General features: G+C 41.9%; 1 protein-coding gene and 1 long non-coding RNA gene across 4 annotated transcripts in view; one reads left to right on the top strand and one right to left on the bottom strand.

Moving 5' to 3' along the window:
- NSMCE2 (NSE2 (MMS21) homolog, SMC5-SMC6 complex SUMO ligase) overlaps nt 1-22699 on the bottom strand; it is a 217515-nt gene that overhangs the window by 125322 nt on the left and 69494 nt on the right. The gene's annotated exons all lie outside the window — the stretch shown is intronic.
- LOC122234979 lies at nt 1603-5048 on the top strand. Of its 2 annotated transcripts, none has more exons than XR_006212994.1 (4): nt 1603-2074; nt 2975-3213; nt 3599-3704; nt 3845-5048. It is a non-coding gene; the product is annotated as an uncharacterized LOC122234979 (long non-coding RNA). The 2 variants fall into 2 exon arrangements; XR_006212993.1 differs by having other exon boundaries at nt 3477-3704.

Below are 22699 nucleotides of genomic sequence, written 5' to 3'. Positions count from 1 at the left end.
TGGAGTTAAACTTGAGTAGCACAATGAATTAGAAATAGATGCTAGGATGGGGCACCTGGGTGGCTCAGTCGGTTAAGCGTCCGACTTCGGCTCAGGTCATGATCTCGTGGTCCGTGAGTTCGAGCCCCGCATCGGGCTCTGTGCTGACAGCTTGGAGCCTGGAGCCTGCTTTGGATTCTGTGTCTCCCTCTCTCTCTGTTCCTCCCCTGCTCGCACTCTCTCTCTCCTTCTCTCAAAAATAAAGATTAAAAAAAATTAAAAAAAAGAAATAGATGCTAGGACTTTTCCCTAATGAAACACACCTGTCTGTTTATAGCTGTTAGACTCCTTGGCATTACCGACAGACTCTATGCTACGGTTCGACAGAGTGGTGAGGTATTTGGCTCAGTAAAAAATATGAAAGCTAGCCATCTCAGCACCGGTTTTCGAAGTAAGATACATGCATGCACTGTGGTATGCAAAATCTTAGAATTTCTATTTAAAACTAACTTTTACCTAAAAAATGGAAAAAAAAATATTAGGTTCCGCTAATAATGTACAGACTGTATGCAGAACATGTATAAATATACAAAATATCGGGAAGCGGACGCTCCCTCTGATAGGGGAGGTCAATGAAAAATGCACAGAGACCCCTGCTTTAAGGAACACAGCCTCCTGAAGGAAGGAGCCTTCTCTTCCCTTCATGTTCTATTCCGGTATAGTTTTTTACGTGTACATGGTCACTGGCATAAAGGAAGTACAGGGGAAAAGGCTAGGTCAGCAAGCAACTGGAGAAGACAGAGAAATGGGAATGTGAGCAAGCCAAGTCTGGAAGACAGCCGCACAAAGTACCTTGGTGCAGCTGTAATGACAGGACAGAGCAGACAGTCACACAGCCTCATCACGCTCTTATCAAGACACCGAGAACCACAAAGACTCTCTGAAAATGATCACGGAGGTTCAAAAGCTATTTTCAGTGAAGAGCTGGGAAAGCCTAGCACAAGTGTAGTCACATAACAGACATCTTTCAAAACAAAACATGTGTTTCTTGGAGAACAAGTGCAAAAAGGGTTCCTTGGTGCAAAAGGTGGAAGCTCTTACGATAGTCTCTAACTTGCCTGAATGGCAGCTTGAATTCCCACGGAAAGTATCTAGTGCAGGGGTCGGCATATAATAGGTGCTTAATAAAGCTTTGCAGAACAAACAGATGGAATACAAAACTGCATACCCACAAACATCGAACTTAAAACCCACGCGGTGTAAAGCTCTGTATCTGTTACCTAGATGTTTATTGCATAGGTAACTTTTCGAATCTAAAAGCCCAGGGGACCACAACTTATCAGAATTTTCTGCCTCCTGAGTCCCTGGATCTCTGGTTTAATTAACTCTAATAGCTCTGGGATCCTACTCATCTTTACCCGAAAGCTTACCTGAGTGCAATATAAACAAGTAGTGAAATGTCCACAGAAGGAATATAGTAAAATCTGAGCAGAAGCAAAGACGGCGGGGGATGAATAGTTGAAGCTTGAGATTTTCAGGGCAGCGAAACTATTCTATGTGTTGTAATAGTGATTGCATGACATCACGCATTGGTCAAAAACCCACAGGCCATCTGATCCAGTAATTCCAATTCTGGGCATAAAAAAATTGAAAGCAGCGACTCAAGCAGGTATGTTTATACCAATCTTCATTAGCAGCATTATAGCCATGAAGCAGAAACAACCCAAGTGTCTACTGACAGATGAATGGATAAACAGAATGTGGTTGATGCGTACAATGGAATGTTATTCAGCCTTAAAAAGGAACGAAATTCTGATACACCCTACAACACGGGTGAACCTCGAAGACACTGCTGTCCTAAGTGAAATAAGCCAGACATACTTATATGAACGAGGTACATAAAAGAGTCAAATACACAGAGACAGCTGAATGGTGGTTACCAGGGGTGATGCAGAGTTACGGTTCCATGGGTACAGAGTTTTGGCGCAGGATCATGAAAAAGTGCTAGAGCCAGAGACGCATGGTGGTGATGACTGCATAACATTGTGAATGTAGTAAACACCGCTGAACCAAACGTGGAAAAACAGTCGAAATGGTAAGTATATGTTAGAAATATTTTACCATCAAAATCCCGTCACAGAACTGTGTAATACAGTGACCTCTAATGTAAATGATGGACTTTAGTTAATACTACTGTATTAATATTGGCTCCTCAATTATAACAAATACACCACACTAATCTGTAAGATGCTAAAAATAGGGAAATGGGGAGGAGGGGAAAGCGTATCAAAAATCTCTCTACTATCTGCTCGATTTTTCCGTAAACCTAAAACTGCTCTAAAAAAGAAAGTGTGTTAAATAAACAAGAAAGAGCTAACCAAAGGAGGCTTTTCTGTAGCAAAGTCCTTCCCCCCCCCCCCCCCCCCCACCTAGTGCCCTCTACTGTCTCCCCAGAGACCTTCTTCCTCATCTGGGACCCAGAGCCCCCACCGCTTAGCCTCCTTGCCTATTCTGATCTCATCTCATACTCGTCCGTGTGCACATTAGTCCCAGAGGCCTGGACTCTGCATTCTCTTGCCCCACGGCCAAGGATGCTATTACTATTCCCCAGTCTGTCTAACTCACTACGACCTATGACTTGTCTTGACCTCACTGTCTGTGTATATTCTGGCTGCAAGTGGCCAGCCTACTACTGACCCTTGGTACTCTAAACCTTGATACAGTTCCCTAATTCCGTCTACTAAGCCAGTGTTTACCTTACTGTAAGGCCCAACCCATCCCAATGGTAATTAAATCTGAGGAGTGCTGGGGGGAAGGATACTGGTATGAAATGGTACTAACATTCAAAAACATTTCTTAAAACAGAAATAAGAGTTCTTTTTTCCCCCCTTTTTTTAAGAGTTCTTTATTCGGTGTGAAATGCTTCTCTACAAAGCTCTGAGGGGCAGGACTTTAGCTTACCTTCCAATCTCCTGCATTAATTCTATGTTCACAGGGTGGCCTAAACATAAAGCGAGAACTACAAACTTGACTGCCTACCAGGGAAAGACACTGAAAGTGAACCAGCAGAGGACAAACACGAATGGTCAGAGCAGTGACTCAATGAGAAGCACAATTCTTACCTAAATGCATTTTAAAAACAACAAATCTCAACACTGTGCGAGCCAAAGAAAACTTACATCTCAGGCTAATGTGGCCTACAGACTTCCAGACCTCTGTGTGCTTTGCCAAATGGTGCGGGGGCGGAGAGGGGGTGGAGAGGGGGAGAGGGAGAGGGAGAGGGAGAGGGAGAGGGAGAGGGAGAGGGAGAGGGAGAGGGAGAGGGAGACAGAGAGGGAGAAAGAAACAAGAAAGGGGAAGTATGAGTGCCTTATGTAGACTCTACTATTTAGGACAATAAATTTGAGCTGAATCACTCAATAAAAATGTTTATTTATTAAAAGACCAGAGACAAGCTTAGGCCTATGAAAGATATGGGCGTTCAAATCACATTTCAGAACAGCTAACCCTCTGGCCAAGTGAGAACACAATTAATAACATGACTGGTCTCATGCACACTGTTGAGACGCAGACAGCCCCGTGAAAGGACATTCTTCTATGGGCTTCATTTTACTTCCAGTCTCCTCGAAGGGAAAATCGTGTGGCAGAGAATAAAAGCTTAAAAAGAAAAAAAAAAAGCACAAATCTCCAAGATTCCTTTCTCATAAAGGGGCCTACTCGTACAAGTAAGTAAGTTCTTCTCTTCCCTATTCTCGTTTTCTACAAGAGAACTTAACTATGACCAGCTATTATTTATGACTAAATGCAATTTTTGGATTAGAAATATTGTTACACATTGATCCTAAGATTAATTTTTTTTTAACAGATTACATGAGGTAAATGGAACAAAGCCTCTGCATGCCTACCTTGCGCATTTGACTTAGCAGATGAATCAGGACAAGGCACACGGGGTACAGGCCTTGGAGGTCAGAAAACAGGCCAGCATTTCATCAAGCCTTGCCTCCTCAGCCAGGTGTTTTGTGCAGCACATAATATACAACTGTAACCCAACAGGTAGAAATGCTACTTTAATAAAGGAAGTATTCGGATTCTGTGAATCAGTACTTTCTAGCCTACCGTGTCTCTCTCTTCACCTGATGGACCACCCGAAATTTACAAACTATCTAACATGTCAAAATACTTGAAACTCTCGCAATGACCTTCAGTGGTCGCGTATGGAACCTCTGACCTGAATCCTCCCTCCCGTCAAATACTTCAGGCTGGCTAACAACCGCCCTGCCCACCCCGTTCTTCTCACTTTGCTGTCTGGAGAGGTGGTATCGTAGCCTGGTTATGAACTAGGCCTCCCGGCACAGCTCCCACCTGGCTCTCAGTGCCTCAGCTCTGCAGGGACAGTCTGTTAACCCAGCCAAGTCCCCGTACTTCTTCATTACCCCAAAAGGGCATCTTTTGAGAGATTCTTCCTCCCACGTTCTCAGCCAGAGTGGATCCAGAAAGGTTTTATCTAGGCCTTAGTAGGAAACAGACCATAAAATCTTATTGGTACCTTTAAGTGAATTTGTGTTAGCATCTCTAACAAGGTAAAAGTCAAAAGCAAACAGGCTGGGTTTGAGCCCTGAAAATGATTGGTATATAGAGTAACAGATGCTAATAATGTTACTTAAAATATTCAACACAAAGGCAGGAACTAGTGTAAAATATTTAGAAAGCCATAACCCTCTCTTCTTCAAAGTGACATGGATACATTCTGCCCACTTAGGATCATCGATCTATAAACACTCCCAGAGCACTGGGTGTAACTGAGGGGAAACAACACAAAGATGCAGAACAGCATGACTCTATTTGTCACACCCAAACCTGGAAGTGACAGGTACATGCTCATGGGAAAGAACGTCAGAAACAAGAATTCTCCTGAAAGTTAAGAAATACAGAGTCAATGCAAATATCAGATGATCTGATCAGATGATCAGCAAAGCACTGATAGTGCGAGGGAAATACACGGAAATGTTCAAAAGGATAACAAACATTAGAAACAGAATAAGAACAGTTTATCTGGGACACATAAGTGGCAAAGGCCCAAAAGGTGTAATTAAACTTGAAGTGGCCAGTATGTAGTAGACGGGCTCTCCCACACATTGTTGATAGAAATTTAAATGAATATAATCTTCATGGAGGGCAATTTGTCCTCCACAGGACAATCAAAAAATTCACATATGCTTTGACCCAGCAACTTCACCAGCATTTTTCTTACAGATATAGACCTACTTGTGTGGAATTTTGTCTGTGGAGTGTAAGACTATCGCAGCAATGTGGGTAATTGTCAATTATCCTCATCATCAGGGAACTGGTTAAAAATTACGAGCTACCGTGTAGCCATTAAGAAGAATAAAGAAGCCCTATTTGTACTGATATGAAAAGAGATCCAAAATATTTAAGTGATAAAAGCCAAGGAGAAGTATGGCCGACACGATACCATCGAGAGACATACACACACACAGAGATAGTTCTACAGGGATACAAAAGGAACAGGCAACAGTACCTGCCTCCAGGGAGGCAAAGACCCTACTTTTCACCACATAGTCTTGTGTGCTTAGTAAATTTTATACTATATGCATATATTACCCAATCAAAAAGATAAAAACTTTAGAGAAGGGCAGGGAATATATGTGTGTATTTAATTAAAAAAATTTTTTTTAATGTTTACCTTTATTTTTGAGACAGAGAGAGACAGAGCATGAGCAGGGGAGAGGCAGAGAGAGAGGGAGACATAGAATCGGAAACAGGCTCCAGGCTCTGAGCTGTCAGCACAGAGCCCGACGCGGGGCTCGAACTTGTCAACTGCGAGATCATGACCTGAGCCGAAGTCGGATGCTCAACTGACAGAGGCACCCAGGCGCCCCTTTAATTTTTTTTTAATGTTTACTTATTTCTGAGAGACAGCAAGAGCAGGGGAGGGGAAGAGAGAGAAGGGGAGACACAGAATCTGAAGCAGGCTCCAGGCTCTGAGCTGTCAGCACAGAGTTCGATGCGGGGCTTGAACTCACAAACCGTGAGATCATGACCTGAGTCGAAGTTGGACGCTTAACCGACTGAGTCACCCAGGCGCCTCTGTGTGTGCATATTTATATGGAAGAAGTGCTACAGAAAGGAGCAGGCTATCTTGAGCTGAAGTGGGTAGCAAAGGTTTCCCACAGAAGGCACTCTGAGTGAGATGTGCCCCGAGGAGGGGGGAGATGGAGGTGGCCAGGGAAGGCTGCGACTTGCCCCAGAGGCCAGACTGCAGAGGGAGAAAGCAATAAGAAGCCAGTTTTTGTCTGCAAAGTGGCTCAAAAAAAGAGAGATGAACATTACACAGACGCTGAAAAGCTACTCCCTTCCCCACACTTCTCTTCTAGTACTTTCCTCTTAACGGGGCATGTGTATGAATGTACAATATAATCCAGCCACTTACTGAATGTCTGTTATGAGCCAGGAATTCTGCAAGATACTGAGGACATAAAACTTAGTAAGGCCCAGTTCTTGTCCTCAATGAGCTCTCTATCTGAGGAAAATGCAAAACTTAAGAGAGGAAGGATTCCAGAGAGAAAGGCCTGACTTTCAAAGGAAAAGCAGTGATAGACTAGTTAATGATGTTTGTGTCCTGTGAAGGCCACTTAAACAGTGAAATACTGCCTTTGATTTACCAGAATAAAAATTACGATTCTTGTATTCTATTATTAATTACACAGGTAAGTTTAGCACTTTGGCAACCGGTGTATATCTAAGTATTGTACTATTCAGTTGGCAGTAAGTAAAATGGATTATAATCAATCCTTCTCCTTCTCAAAATAGTTTAAATTGTTTAAACAGGACAAAGGAGAACAGAAAGACTGAAAAGCAAATTTACCTGTCAAAGTTAGGAAAGGAATCTCCTCAATTTCTTTCTACCAGCTCAGCTCTTATGTCTATCTGGACACACGTGCAGAAAGTACCAGCCAACATTACTTAATGGGGGTTTCCTTACTTTGGTTAATTTTGGATTTCCTGATCAACAAGAACACACAATACTTGTTTCTAGTTTTTAAACCAACATATGACTACAGAGCGCTGTTCAATGAAAATGAAAATGTTCAGTGCCCTTATGAAGTAAAATAAGTATTCCCTACTCAATTTTCCAACCAAACGACACAAATATCTGATAAAAAGATTAAGCCCTGGCACCATCAAAGGGAAAAAAATTTGCCAGCCATCTTCCCAGCATAATGTTTTCTATAGTCTTCCTACTGTATTATCTCATGCTCTTTAATATTTGCCACTTTAAAAGGCTCTCTCTTTAATTAAATAATTATCTTCTTGGGAAAACACAACTCAGTCCTAAATTGAGTAGGATTTTCGCCTCTCCACTTATTCAAATTCTCCCTCTTCTTCAAAGTCTCGTTCAAAACTCATTTTCTCTATGAAGCCATCACCTGTGGTTTCAAAGCACTCTCCTACTCAGGTGTTAATTATATGAATCACACATCCTGGCAGTTGGTCATGTGCCTCCTATTCTTTTCCTAACTCAATAGCGCTCAGTTCATATTTCTCTCATGGAACTTATTATTTCGCTTTGAATTACAGTGGTTTTAAGTATCTGTTCCTCTGCTCCACTAAAAAGACTAAGCCATGTCCATCTGTGTACGATCTTTGATTAAAGCCCAGTCCTTGACACATTAATAATATATGCTTCTGGGATTGAACGGGCATACATTTTGCTCATCCTATAAGAATACAAATTTGTTGAAAGATTATGCCATGTTTCTTTTTTCTGTGTTCATAAATACCTATCCCAGTGCCAGGCACCAAGGAGGCACTCAAAGCTATTCAATAAATATTGTGCAAGTAAACCAGTTGTAGTCTAGTTTTACTTATGTTAAATTATCTCTTCAGTTGCTTTGGTATCTGAATAAACATGTCCCTGATCAAACGGATGACTCACAAAAGTGAGGTTACTTCAAATACCCTTCGCTTCTGAGAGCTGCCTATTGAGAAGAGACAGTTAGTAACACACACACACACACACACACACACACACACACACACACACACACACACTGTTCCAGTAGTTAAAATCTGGTATTTGAGTATTCGAAATAAACAAATATGAATTGGTGTGGTAGGCTGAAAATCTGGCCACAGTACTTCTGTCTCCTCCCATGGAGAGGAGAGTCTGTTCCCCCACCCCATCAATCTGGGCCACCTTGAGATTGCTTTGACCAAATGTCTGGCAAAGATAACGTTATGCTGTGCAATTTCCAAGCTGGGGCCTCCAGACACTTTCTGCTTTTGCCTTGAGGCTCCTCTCTCCTTTCTGCCTCTATGTGAACCTGAACTAGCGTGCTGGAGGATGAGACCAGAGAGAGCAGGGAAAACCGTCCTACCTGAGGGTGCCCGAGACCAAGAAGCTCCGAGACACTCAGGCAGCTGACTGCAGACGTGGCAGTGAGCCTAGATGGACCAGCAGAAGAACCACCCAGCTAAATCCAGCCCAAATGTCCAATCCACAGAATCACAAGCCAAATAAATGGTTATTTTAAGGCACTAAGTTTTGGGGCGGTGTGTTCCACAATATTAATTTCTATCCCAGAGCAGCTTCAGCTTTACAGCCAATGCAAACCATTCCTAGATGTGTCATGTTTATTTTTAAATATTCTTAAGATTCTAATTGTTAAATAAAATATTCTAGTTGTGATTACAGCACAACTTCTAAATAAAAAGTAACTGCTATTACCAGCTTTTTGATGGATTTTTTAAAACCTGTTCTCCATTATAAATTATTACACCTCATTTCCATCCCCCTACCCACTGTGAGAATTATTTAAAACTACACAGTGCATTTCTTGTTTACAAAACCGAATAGTGGAAGTCAGGTGTGAGCTCCACTCTTCATTGCTTTAAACACCCGTATCTGGAAAGGCCAAAAGTATTTGTTAATACTTCCAACAGAAAGTAGAAACACGGAAAATAGACAATGGCCAATTCCACACCCCCAATCTCATTAGATTATAAAATTTAGTTTATGAATTTTGAGACATGAAAAATATGAATAATTTTCCATTCTGGACTGAGAAGTTTGTGCATCCTTGGTAACTGGAAATTCAACTAAAAGAAGCAAATGATGTCAGGAAGATAAACTCTTTCTCCCTTTAATGCTTTTGGCCCATTGCCCCTCGGTCCTCCTCCTAGCCACCTGAAGGTTCCTTGCTGGCTCCTCCTTTTCTTCCTCTCCTTGCTCTTGGACTCTTCTCCTTGTGCGGCTCATCTACTCCGCCCTCCAACTATCACCTGGGAGCATGTGGAGAGCCTTTCTCTCCCTCTCTCTAGCCGTGGTTGGACATCAAAACTTTCCTAATTTCTAACCATTTGTCAAAAATCTATGCCAAAAGCCAGCACCTTAAACACAGTATACTCGACAAAATCATTCTCCCACCAAAAGACCGGCAACTCATGAGACATCTTGCTACTTTTAATGGTATCACCTTTTCCCCCAGTTACTCAAACTAAAATCCTTAAAGCCACCTTCAACTCCTGATTCCCCTATGCTTGTTATTATTTTAAATAAGTTGACAAGTCCTCCAGATCTTACCTCTGCAACACCTCTTGCATTAATTCTCTTTCCCTATTCCCCTGCAGTAATTCAGGATATGGTTAGCACTTGACTGGATCATTATAACAAGACCTCTTCCCTTCCCAATTTATCCTATATACCACAACGAGATCTACCTTCTTAAAGTCAGAATCTAATCAGATGGCTCACCTAATGAAAAACTTAACACTCCCCATGACTTATTAATTAAACTGTCTTATTCAAGGCAACAAATAACTTTATAAATGAGCCCAGTTACCCTGGTAATCTTATCTCCCATGTACTTACAGTCTAACTGGATTACCTGCTGGTCTTCATGCCCTGTGCTTCTTTCTACTTCATTTCATGGCTTACAGTATTTCCTTGCCTGGTAATGGTGATCAAACTACATATACAGTATCTCTATTCCTCTAAAATTTAACATGATGAAACATTTTCTAAACATTTAATTTTTTTTGATTAATGAGTTCACAAATCTCAATTGCTTCCAAATTCCAAATATCACTGAGAAATATCTTTGCATATGAAATGCATTTACATTTTGGATTATTTTATTAGAATCGAGTCCCAAAAGAACAATTACCAGCAAAACATTATAAAATCTTGACACACATTCTGTGCCTTTAATACTCAGTTGACATAGTTGTCTTAAATTACCATTGTGTTATCAAAGCTTAGCCTGATCCTCAGATGTAGTTGGTGTGTTTTATTAACTACAATGTTGGCATGTATAACCTAGAATTCTAAAACGCTCCTCTCAACCTTCTGCTCCTTGAGGACCTCCTCTTCTCCAACTCTGACCTCCAGCCTATGCAATTATCAGAATTCAGCCGTAGGCCATTGGCCCTCAGAGCAAAGCCAAAGAATAGTTAACTGCTTCTTAAAGCTTGGAATTCTGAAAACATAATAATACACTTTCTATTTTCAGAGGTGGGGCTATGGCAGGACTTGCTAGTCAAGTCAACTGAGTCAGCCAAGATGAGAAAGTTAATGTATTTCAGTCAAGTATGTCTGTGCTGGCATGTACTATCACCCAAAGCACTGCATAGAGATATTTTATTTAGGGGCGCCTGGGTGGCTCAGTCGTTTAAGCATCTGATTTTGGCTCAGGTCACGATCTCACGGTCTGTGGGTTTCAGCCCCGCGTCGGGATCTCTGCTGACAGCTCAGACCCTGGAGCCTGCTTCGGATTCTGTGTCTCCCTCTCTCTCTGCCCCTCCCCTGCTCATGCTCGGTCTCTCTCTCAAAAATGAATAAACATTAAAAAAAAATTTTGAAAACCCAATATTTTATTTAAAAATTTTTTTTAATGTTTATTATTCTTCAGAGAGAGACAGAGCACAAGCGGGGAGGAGCAGAGAGAGAGGGAGACACAGAATCTGAAGCAGGCTCCAGGCTCTGAGCTGTCAGCACAGAGCCCGACGCGGGGCTCGAATTCACAGACCACGAGATCATGAACTGAGCCGAAGTCGGATGCTTAACCGACTGAGCGACCCAGGTGCCTAGAATATTTTATTCTAAAGGATTGTTTTAATACCTCTTCAAGTATCAAATAATAAATCGGGTCTTTTAGTATTGGCTTCCACTCTGCACACTATTCAAACAAACAATGAGCATATTTCAAAGCCACCATAAGCTGCTTCAAATTCTTCTTGTAAACAACTGCATGTTCGAATCCTCCTAATTTTTGATATCCAGTATCATTGTCCAGATTAAAACTTCTTTCAAGATCCCATGTTATAGATGTGCACTTATCCTACCTTGGGGAAGACCCCCCCCCCCCCGAAGTCAGTGATATCTGCATTTAAGGTAGAAAGATGGATTTGTCCTAAGCAAGTGACAAGAGACAGAGACGGGGGGGGGAGGGGGGGGCAGGGGGAGAGAGAGGGAGAGAGAGCAGAGAAAGCCGTATCCTCCACAAAGCGATCAGTGAGCATGAAAGTCAGCAGGTAAAAGAGAACACAATACCCTCTGGCGATCGCAAGTGTCTGGATCAAAGCGGTGAGCAGAGTGGTGAGACAATGAACAGAAACCTGGTGCCACAAGGGTCTTTTTATTCTGGAAGGCTTGGGGAGTCTCCAGAAGATCACGTGGCAAACAACCATGACCCTATCTTAGGATGATCCATCACTCTGGCAGAAACTGGCAGAAGGCAAGTCTGCTGCAGGGAGGACGTAGGAGGCTGAGAGTCAAACTGGAAAGAGGGCAGCAGTAGCAGTGGGAGAAAAAATGGAGAGAAGACTGGTAGAGGCTTTTGCGAAGGGGACTAGACAGCACATCTGTCTAGGAATAATTCCTATTCCTCTCTTTGTGGAAATAATCTTTTGCTTTAGGTAAATGTAAAATAAAACCACTGTGCTCTGAAGCAGAAAAAATATATACCTAAATAAACTATCACTGTATTTTCTTGGCGCCACATCAACAAATGTAAAAAGCATTGTTAACTTAATAATGTGTGAGGAGGGAAGTCAACGCTACCACATAACAGGAGAGAGGGCTGTGAAGGCTGATGGTCAGGGAAGGAATTAAAAGCTCTAGAGTCTAACTTGGAAATTTCCTGCTTTACGCAACTAGAATGAAGTCAAAGAATAGCCCCCACTTCCCCGTCCCCCCGCCTCCTACCCCGGGGGTGGGGGTGAAGAGAAAGAAAGTACTTCTCATCAGTGAGCACCCGGTGGTGAACACAGCCTCCTACCCCGGAGGTGGGGGGGGGGGGAGAGAAAGAAAGTACTTCTCATCAGTGAGCACCCAGTGGTGAACACAGCCTCCTACCCCGGAGGTGGGGGGGGGGGGAGAGAAAGAAAGTACTTCTCATCGGTGAGCACCCAGTGGTGAAAGTGGGTGAGAAGAGTTGCCAGGAAGTCTGGGAATACCCCCTGCCAATTGGCAGCCACACTTTGACCCAGACTGCGGTCATCAGCCAGGTGTGCTAAAGCAATCTGGGTGAAAAGGGACACCGCACCTTGCCCCATCCTCCCATTCCCAGGACCAGTGTGGGTCACAGTGTCTGCTGTGGAATATTTGTTCCCTGGAGAACATTCACTCAATGCCCCGAGTATATATGAAGCGCTGGGCCCACGCTGGGTGCTATTCTAGGCACCAGAGATGATACCAATCAAGGCAGACAAGGACCTGCCCCCACTGAATTGACATTCTAATCAAACTGCACGATAAACACTAAGAATTACATAGTAAAGAAAACTGATTAATGCATCTGACCCTGGGATCTTTATTATCATTATCTCTTTTTGAGAGAGAGAGACAGAGGGAGTGTGGGCAGGGAAGGGGCAGAGGAAGCAGGAGGGGAGAGAGGAAGGGGGGGGGAGAGAGAGAGAGAGAGAGAGAGAGAGAGAGAGAGAGAGAGAGAATCTTTTTTTTTTTTTTTTAATTTTTTTTTTTTCAACGTTTTTAATTTATTTTTGGGACAGAGAGAGACAGAGCATGAACGGGGGAGGGGCAGAGAGAGAGGGAGACACAGAATCGGAAACAGGCTCCAGGCTCCGAGCCATCAGCCCAGAGCCTGACGCGGGGCTCGAACTCACGGACCGCGAGATCGTGACCCGGCTGAAGTCGGACGCTTAACCGACTGCGCCACCCAGGCGCCCCGAGAGAATCTTAAGCAGGCTCCACACCCAGCATGAGCCCGAAGTGGGGCTTGACCTCAGGATAAGATCATGACCTGAGCTGAAATCAAGAGTCAGACGCTTAATCAACTGAGCTACCCGGGTGCCCCAGATCCTTATTATTTTACCTAAATAAATAAACAGACCACATTTATGCTGAAAAACTCTACTCAACATTTTTCATCAACCCTCTAGCTCACTCTCTTGTTTCTTCTCCAAAGTTTGCATGTCAAGCTCTAGGCCCTGCAATCACAGGTGACCGGTTTCCTTTTTCTCTCACTCCCAAGACATTAATTATTTCCCTATGTTCCTCGAACCTACCACAGTGCTCTGCATATAGGAGGTAACTGTTTACTAAAAAAACAGAATTTAAAATAAGTCACTGGGTGATCTATTAAAAAAAAAAAAAAAAAAAGCTAAGTAAATAGGTTGGCTCAAATAGCAGAGCCAATTTTCTCCAGTTAAATCTCATGTGTATACATAAAAGAATCCCTAACACAGTAAAGGCACATGCAGCAGTTAGGGAAACTCGCAGCTCTGTAACATATGCTCCATTATATTTGTTCATAACGAATGTATTTCACCAGACACAGGGTGGTTCGCTACGTGAATAGCGTCGTTCCTTACACTTCACTCCCTGCTTCGCTATCAAGAGATGGTTGCCAAAACCAATATTGTACTGAAAAGTGATTTGTTACCTTTTCAACATGTTTTTTGTTCACACCCCTGTCAATGACAGAATATTACTTAACTACTAAATAGTCTAACAATATTTTATCTTTCATTTAGTCTTTTAACACTTTAACAAAGTGACTATAACACTCTGAGCTTGCTTCCTTGCATTTCAGAATTTATGCCAATTGCTAATAACATAAAACGTATATCCTTTAAAGTAAAAATTATTGAAGTAAAATGCCATTAAGCAAGTTTAAAAAGATCAGGTTAACTAAAATATGGGGAGTATTTTACAGTTTATAAAACACTTCCACTTTTCATTTTTAAATATGATTTAATCCTCAGCTCTGTGAGCTAGGAAGCATTATTATTATTATTATTATTATTATTATTATATTACTCATACTTTACAGAAAAGTAAAATTCCATTGATCTGATTAAAAAAACACAAACTATCACTTGGTTGAGCAAGAATCTGAATTTCTATTTTCAGATTCCAAATTCTAGATCTTTCCATGGGTTGGACAGTTTCTACCCTTAACACTGTTCTCAACATATCTAGGTGACTAAATACATGAGTTTAAGAGTTAGCAAGAGAATACGATTTCCTGACTAACATAAACTTTAATGAATGTAAGGACAGTACTTAAAATACACAAAAATGATCATTATTAAGGCTATCAATTATGCACATGAATAGATACCTTTCAGAACTACTAAGAATACAAGGAGATGCTAGCAAGGTGCCAAAGATTAGACTGTAAACCCCATGAGCACCAGGACTTGTATTTCTTTTTCACTGCCCTATTCCCAGCGTACTCAACAAACACTTGCCGAATGAATGAAGAAGTATTAACATGGAATACAAAAGGGAGGCTTTCAGATATAGAAGAATGAATGAAGTTAATTTATATTCAAATCCAGGAGACCAGGTGCCATCTAAGTCGTTAGGTTATTCCTGAGTAATCTGTAGGTAGGTGTCTATAACTATGCTGTGCACATACGGCTCCTGCCCTGTAGGTAATAAACTGTGTGAGATCTAGAATTAGAAGTCAGATATTGAATCCTCTTGAGTGCCTGATTAACCAACCTTTACTAGATGAGTTATTTTCAACCCTGTCTGTACATTAGCATGCTACCTGGAGAACTTAAAAAGAAATGCCTGGAGAGCCCTATTAGAACCAACTAAATCTCTGAGGGTGGGGACAGGCTGATTTTATTTTTAACGTTCACATTTGCTATGATACCCAGTGACAGGTAAGTGCCATTACTATAAACCAATGGTTCTCAAACTCTGGTGTACAGGAGACCCGGAGGGCTTGCTAAGATTAACCCCACCCCCAGAGATGCAGATTCACGAGGTCTGGGGTGGTGCCTGAAAATGTGCATTTGTAATAAATTTCCAGGTGACCTTGATGCAGGGCTGAGAAGCACACCCTGAGGTTGACTGCTGTGCACACCATCTACAAGGTCTCTGGAATTAAAGAATAAATGTAAGGGACAGGTGAACAGAAAGACATGAAAAAATATACAAAATTTACATATTAAAAGAAGAACTTCATGCTCAATACCACTGATCATTAGAAAAACATAAATTAAATCCATGATGAGATACCCCTACATACTTATGAGAATGGCTAAAATTAAAAACAAAACCCAAATAACCCCAGTGCTGGTGAGGATGCACAGCAAACACACCTCTCCTGTGCGGCTCAAGGGGACACAGGGGGGGTTCACCATATTGGAAAGCAGTCGGTCAGGTTCTCAGAAGTTGAACATGCACTTCCCATACCAGCCCAGAGCCCCATGCCTGGGTATTCATCCAGGAGAAATTAAAACTGATATTCCCGTAAAAACCTGTACACGAATGTTCTGTAACACCTTGATTTATAACGTCCCCAAGCTGGAAACAAGTGAAACGCCCTTCAGCTGGTGACTGGATAAATAAACTATGATACATGCACACAGTGGAGCACCAGTCACAGTACACAATGCAACCAGCCACGGATATTAACAACACTGTGGCTGACTCTCAAATGCAGTCTGCATTTGAATGAAAGAAGCCACTTAGATGGCTGCATATTGTACGATTCCATGTATGCAACATTCTGGAGAAGTTAGAACCATACAGAGAAAAGAAAGAAAAAGAAACAAAAACAGTTACTGCCAGGGGCTAAAAATGGGGCGAGGCTTCGACTACAGAGGGCCGCCCATTGTATCATTATACACGTCTAAACCACCATAAAATGGAAATGACTCCAACCTCAGGAAATAATAACTTGACAAGACAACTCTTTTCTTAAGTATGATGTACGTTGTCCCCAGGACACATGATTTGGTCCTTCCCATTCTAGGTTCAGGTTGCTTTCTGAGCATGGACGGCATCCCACACTCTCAAAGTAAGCCACCAGGAGGAAAAAACACCCAGGGCTCACAGTTTGTGTTTAAACTTGCCGCTGACTCATTTCACCCTTGATAACTGAACCTTTCTCTCCTAATAACTTTAATTATAGCCATGTCTCATCCTAAAGCTTCCCTTTTCCTCAGGAATGTATTTGTTAGCCTTGTGACCTCCTGACTGTGAGACACTGGGTAAACATGTCACCTCCAGGATTCAGTCTGCTAAAAACAGAGCCTGCGTTTTTCGTGCATTCCTCCCTCGCATGTGGATGTCGTGAAGACTAGGAGAAATGATGTACGGGCACGGGGTTACTGTTGTGATGCTTGAAATAAACTTCATGGAATTTGTTCTAAACTTGTAAGTACAATAAATACCCTATTCCTCTCTGCCGTAACACAGCAACTATTCACACCGGAAACGGTATCCTTAGGCACTATTTCCTGAGTGTATTGCCAAAACCACAGGATCTGGAAAAGGAGGACCCAGGTCTGAATCTCACTACGTAACGTATTTTGTGACCTTGAGTCAACTGCTCACCTTCTGTGAGCCCCACTTCAAGTACCTGTTTCTCTAGGGCATACTTTGAAGACAGTATGAAACACAAAAATAAGCTACTATAGAATGTCTGGTATGATTCCCACTCTCTGACCTCTGCTTGGTAGACGTGACCAAGCAAGAGATTCACTCTCAGCTGGATGAGGCAGATTCCCCCAGTGTCCTCAGAGTTCAGCAATGCAGATCTAGGACCTGGGAGATTCAAACAAATTGTTCACTACCCAAGAGTCTTACGACAAATCAAATCTTCAAGAGATAAATGAAACGCTTGAAGGGAGAGGAAAACCAAACAGGCACGTGTCTTAAAGAGTTAGTGTGGTACGCAGGGAAAAGAACACGGGTTTTGATGTCACCCAAACCTGAGTCTGAATTTCAGCATTTATGATCTGAGGGAAGTTATATTACTTTTCTTTGCACATTTTCTAATCTGTAAAATGGGTATATTTATCTTGTAGAGTCGTGAGAAATAAATGGTAAGGTAGACAAAGTATGCAGGTGCCATACCCTATGCACGGGTAGGCACTCAAATAATGCTTCCGGTTATGCATTAACTCAACAAGGAATCATGAAGTATCATATACATCAAGCTCTGTATGAAGCGTGGCTATCACTTCGACTATTCCTATTTTCTAAAAGGACTAGGGCAAATCTAAGGTAAAGGCAAAGCAGATGGTGTCTTTACTGCTCCATAAAAAGGGCATTTCTCACTGCCAAAGAGCTCCCTGACAGCTTAGTGCCCTGATTAAAACACCACAACAGAATCAATCCAATTTGAATGAACCTTTTTTCCTCACTTACTCAGTTATTTGGTACCGAAAAATCCTGCCTTAATGTAAAACTTCCTGGAAAGTAACAACTCTATGAAACAGGAGGAGGAGGAGGTCGGCTACACCTGGCCCTAATGCTCTCTTTTTATCCCTGGCGTCTCTTGTCTTCCGGTTCCACTGTTTACTAGCTTTGTAACCCTGGGCATATCACTTACCCTCTCTGAAGCTGCTTCATCATGAAGATGGGAATGGTACCGCTTAGCTTCACTGATGCAAGTAAGGATGTACGGGAAAGAGAAACTACATGGGTGGGAAACACAAAGCAGAAGGGAAGAGAGACACAGAAGGGAGTCAGACAGACACTGACTCAGAGAAGAGGAAGAAGGAGAGAGGCAAACACACAGGAATAAGAAATTTGCATAGGACAGAAATCTCACTCAATGAGCATAAACCCTTAGTCAGGGATGTAATCCAGCCTGAAAAAGTCAGTCTCTGTTGTGAAACTTATGATTTTTAGCATTTCCCACCAACTAATGGTCATCCAGCAAGTAAATGCTAATGGCTTGATCAGTATCATCAAGGAAAACATGAAGACCAAGTGAGGGCCACAGAGATGATAAAACTGTCTAAGGAAGAGCCAGCAACTTAAGTTTTCATTAAATGCTTAAATGTTCTAAGCAGTCACACTTAAACTGAGCCATACTTAATTCCTAAGCATGGTGCTATCTGACACTGAAAACTGTGTATTAGCATATACACCATACGTTTGCACCAGTAGGTAAACAGATATGCACACAAAAATCATTTATGTTGAATTTTTGAGCAATTTAAAGGATTTTCCAAGACAATATAAATTGCTAACCTTTGCTCATTTTAGATCCCAACCTTCTGAACGCTAGCTGTCTTCTTATTCTCTTCTTTACTGATGAGGTTATTATTGAAGAGAAAAGGTGTGTTATCATCACAATGCCTTCACTAGGGTCTGGCCCTCTTTTTCTAGTTGAATAATTCAGTTTTATAAATATTAACCAAACTCTGAGTATGTGAGGAGCAAAAGGAATATAGGGAGGATTAAGCAATTCCTGCCTTGAAGGGTCCTGGGCTCTTGGTTAATGGCAGGCCAGCAATGCACACTGTTTGGATAGGTGGTTATATTCTATCATATGACAAAGAGATTTGTGCGCTGAAGACTATCAGGACTGAGTCAGGCTGGTCAAAACTTTGCCCAGTTGAAAAGCACCCAACATATTTCTAGGCACAGCCAAACCTTTTGCCTCTTGGCACCACCTTTGTTCTCGTCTCTTTCCTTTCAGGTTTCAACACTCACACATGGCCTCCCAGCTTTCGAAATTGCTAATCTTCTCTTTAACCCCACTGTTCACCTGCACCTGTTTAAGAGCTCCCAGATCCGGCCCCTCCATCCACAAAAATCTCCATTTGCTTTTCAAAAGAAACCACCAGGCTTCTATACACTCCCAAATGAGGTGAAATGCACAACCTGGCCTTGACAACAAAACCACCCCCTTCTCTGAAGAAATCATAGTCTACTGTTAATTGGCCAAATTAATGCTGATGTTGCTCGTCAAGGGCCTAACAGAGCACTGAAAAATGGTAGTATGAGAAGGTAAAACCAATGGTCACAAACTGACAGTTTTGTTTGCACAGTGTTTTAACAACTGGTAATGGAAAAATAGTTGAATTTCCGGGTTTCCCCAGATAACCTCAGGATCTGAGCACAGTGGGTCCTCACCTATTATTCCCAGCAACAACAGACAGGCATGCGTGGCAGGTGTCTCCTTCAGATAGGGCATAAGCTCTCAAGTATTTGACGGTTCTCCTGAAGATTCTTGTGACCGTCAAGGACCTGTGCTGTAGGTACCATGTGCCCAGACATCAGGCTGGAGTTCAAGGACTAAAGCAGTAAGCAAAACATCAAAGTCCCTACCTTGTGGAACTGCATTGTGGTTTTGACAAGATATAGAAGGAAAAGGAAAGCAACCCACTAGGAATAGCGAAGTGAAGGTATTCTAATGTTCCTGAGGAGCTCCCCATTCATGGCAGCCCAGGTAAATCCTTCTGTGACGTGAATGGTCACTCACTATTCTATCAGCTTTGATAACTAAATTAAGTGTGTTAAAGTGAGGGTACAGAGGTGATTTGTGAGTCCATGTAATTACAAGATTACAGTATAAAATGTCCCCATCACTGAAACAATTTCTAAGTTCACTCGTGGATTCCATTATCTCCACACCTTATATCCTACATCCTCTGTGTAGGATATACAATTTAGAAATACGTCTAAATTTCTGGTGAAGGTCTTCAGATTGGTAAATGTTCGCCTTTCCTCTAAGCATTTCAGTGTACCAATAAAATTACATTTCAGATTAGATTTTTTAATACTAAAGACCACAGATTCAGTCCATTCTACTTTTGATCACAAAGTGAAGACCTTGTATTTCAAAGGTTTCTAAATATCAAATTATTGTCTAATGTCCTCAAGTTCTGCCTGGCTGAGCTGCACTACAAATTCTCATGCCTGCTAATTCTATAGCTGGTGAGTGAATAAAGGATGGCAGGAAGATTGCTTGATGACTTGAGGAAGTGTCCTACAGGGGTACTGCACATTCTAACTAAGTTCTCCTGATGCCAAAGTGCAGGAAACCAGGAGTTGGAACAGTGAAGACAGTTTAAGTAAAAGCATCAAGGAAGAGAGAAATCGCCTGAACATATTGTTTAGATAAATGAAAATCACTTTACTCAAGAAAGTACAGTCACGTCTTCCCTAAACCAAGTCATATTGCTGGGTTTCACAACTTGGGTTAATTAACAACATGATTCTCGTTTAGGGAAATGGAATCTTTTTTCTTTGGAACTGTTCCCTAACTCAGTTATCATCGCCACTACCAAAGGTAAAAATGATCTCCGATCAATCTTGATTTATGTGCCTCCAAGAATTACAACTAAGAAAAATGGGTGGCACCAGCAGGGAGGCCAGGCTACGCATTAAGTGACTCAAACCCAGGTCTTCTAGCTGCGAAGCTCATATTCTTTCCACCATGTTCTACTGGCCCTTTCTCAATATCAATAATAAGTGAAATCTAAAGCAAGCTTTCAGTTTGCCAAGATCCATTATCGCATTAGTTCTTGGTAATAATCTTGGGAAGCTGGGACAGACACAGTATCTCTAATATACAACACAATGGGTCCCCAGGTATGGTATTTATAGGAAAATCTGAAGTTTAAAAAAAAAAATCCAAACCAAAAACCTACCCTTGTTTCTGACTGTGGTTTAAATGTTTATTTGTTTTGGGGGGGAGAGAGAGAGAGAGAGAGAGAGAGTGAGTGAGTGTTGGGACACTTGAGAGTGTTGGGACAGGTGAGGGACAGAGAGAAAGCAGGAGACAGAAATTCTGTACTCATAGTGTACAGCCTGACATGGGACTCGATCACACAGATCATGAGAGTATGACCTGAGCTGAAAGCAAGAGTCGGACACTTAATCGACGGAGCCACCCAGGTGCCCCTGATTGCAGTTAGACCAGGGGTCTGTAAACTGTCCAAAGAAGTTGTATCCAATGCCTTGTAATATCCTTAAGACATAAATAACTACTAATAAAAGAATTACTGTGTGCAGTGTAAATATGTTACCTTTTGAGTAATCGTATCTTGAAATGAGTATGGCGTACCTGTTATGTTTACATTCTCGGGACGGCAAATACCAGATTTTTGTACTATCTCTACTCTTTCCCACCGTAATCCTGGGCCTGAACTCAGCCTCTGAATCTTTCTGAACATACAGCTCCACGTAGCCCCTATCAAATGACTGGCAGTGTTGTATCAGCCATACAAATAAAAGCTGCATTTTCCTAGTCTCACTCTCTCCTATATTGTATAGCTGTGGTTTCTTGCATTTTTCTTTGCTTTTGATTTGTTATTAATAGTTCTCACATTATTCCATGTTTGCATATATTGTCTTCTCTGCCTTTTATTTATCTCGGAGCACCGAATGCAATCACTTATATACAGCAGTCCCTCGAAGTGTTTTGAACGCACCTAAGACAAATGTGTGGTATTTATTGGAAAAATCTAAAGCTAAAACAAAACAAAACAAAAAGAAAACAAACACCCCCGCCCCAAAACTGTCCTTGTTTCTGATTATGGTTTAGACCACCAGGTCAGTAAACTTTTTCTGTAAGGTGCCAGGTAGCAAACACTAAAAGCTCTGTTTGCCAGATGGTCTCCGATGTAACTACTCAACTCTGCCATCATAGTGCAAAGCACACACAATGTGGAAACGAGTAAGTGTGTCTACATTCCAATAACACTTTATTTTGGATGCTAAAACCTGAATTTTATGTAATTTTCACATGTCACGAAATATTATTCTTCTCTTAAATTCTCCCCCAGCAACTTAAATGTGTTGGCAAAAAACAAGCATTCTTGGCTTTCAGGACCTAGAGAAACAGGCAGGCTGGGCTTGACTCACAGGCTGTAGTTCACTGACCTCTGGCCCAAATTTGTGGTTCTCAAAATGAGAACTTCGGGTGGTCTGCACGATCCTTTCAGCAAGTCCGACTACCGATGTGTGAGGCCAGATTTTCTTTATAGGCTTCAACCCAAACAACGTACCACAGCGGACTGAAGGCGGAAGCAAATGCGAGGGTCCAGCTGCCTCCTATTAAAGCCACAAACTGAAGAGATTTGCAAAAATGGAAAACAATTTCACACCTCTCACTCATTTTTCGTCATGTTTGGAAAATACATGGTTATATTTCATAATCCTCCTTACGGTAACACATTAGGGACTTATCACTGATTTTTAAAACGGATTAATATTTTTAAGAAGGTCTCAGTTTTGATTTCTAATGTGATAAATGTCAATAGCTACCACCCATGTAATAAACAAATGCTCTCCGGAGGCCCTCGGTAGATTTTTTAAATGTAAAGGGATCTTGAGAGCAGACGGTTTGAGAACCTGCTGCCGAGCCACAGCTGGGTTAACTTACTGGCCGCGGGTTGCGGGGAGGTGGCTTGCACGTCACTTCCTCAGACCCCCTGATTTCAATCTCCATCTTGACTTGTCCCCACCAAAGGG

The sequence above is a fragment of the Panthera tigris genome, chromosome F2 (assembly GCF_018350195.1).
Source record: "Panthera tigris isolate Pti1 chromosome F2, P.tigris_Pti1_mat1.1, whole genome shotgun sequence".
Classification (NCBI taxonomy): Eukaryota; Metazoa; Chordata; class Mammalia; order Carnivora; family Felidae; genus Panthera; species Panthera tigris.
The sequence above is the reverse complement of the archived record's forward strand: the minus strand, read 5'-3'. Positions and strand labels throughout refer to the sequence as shown.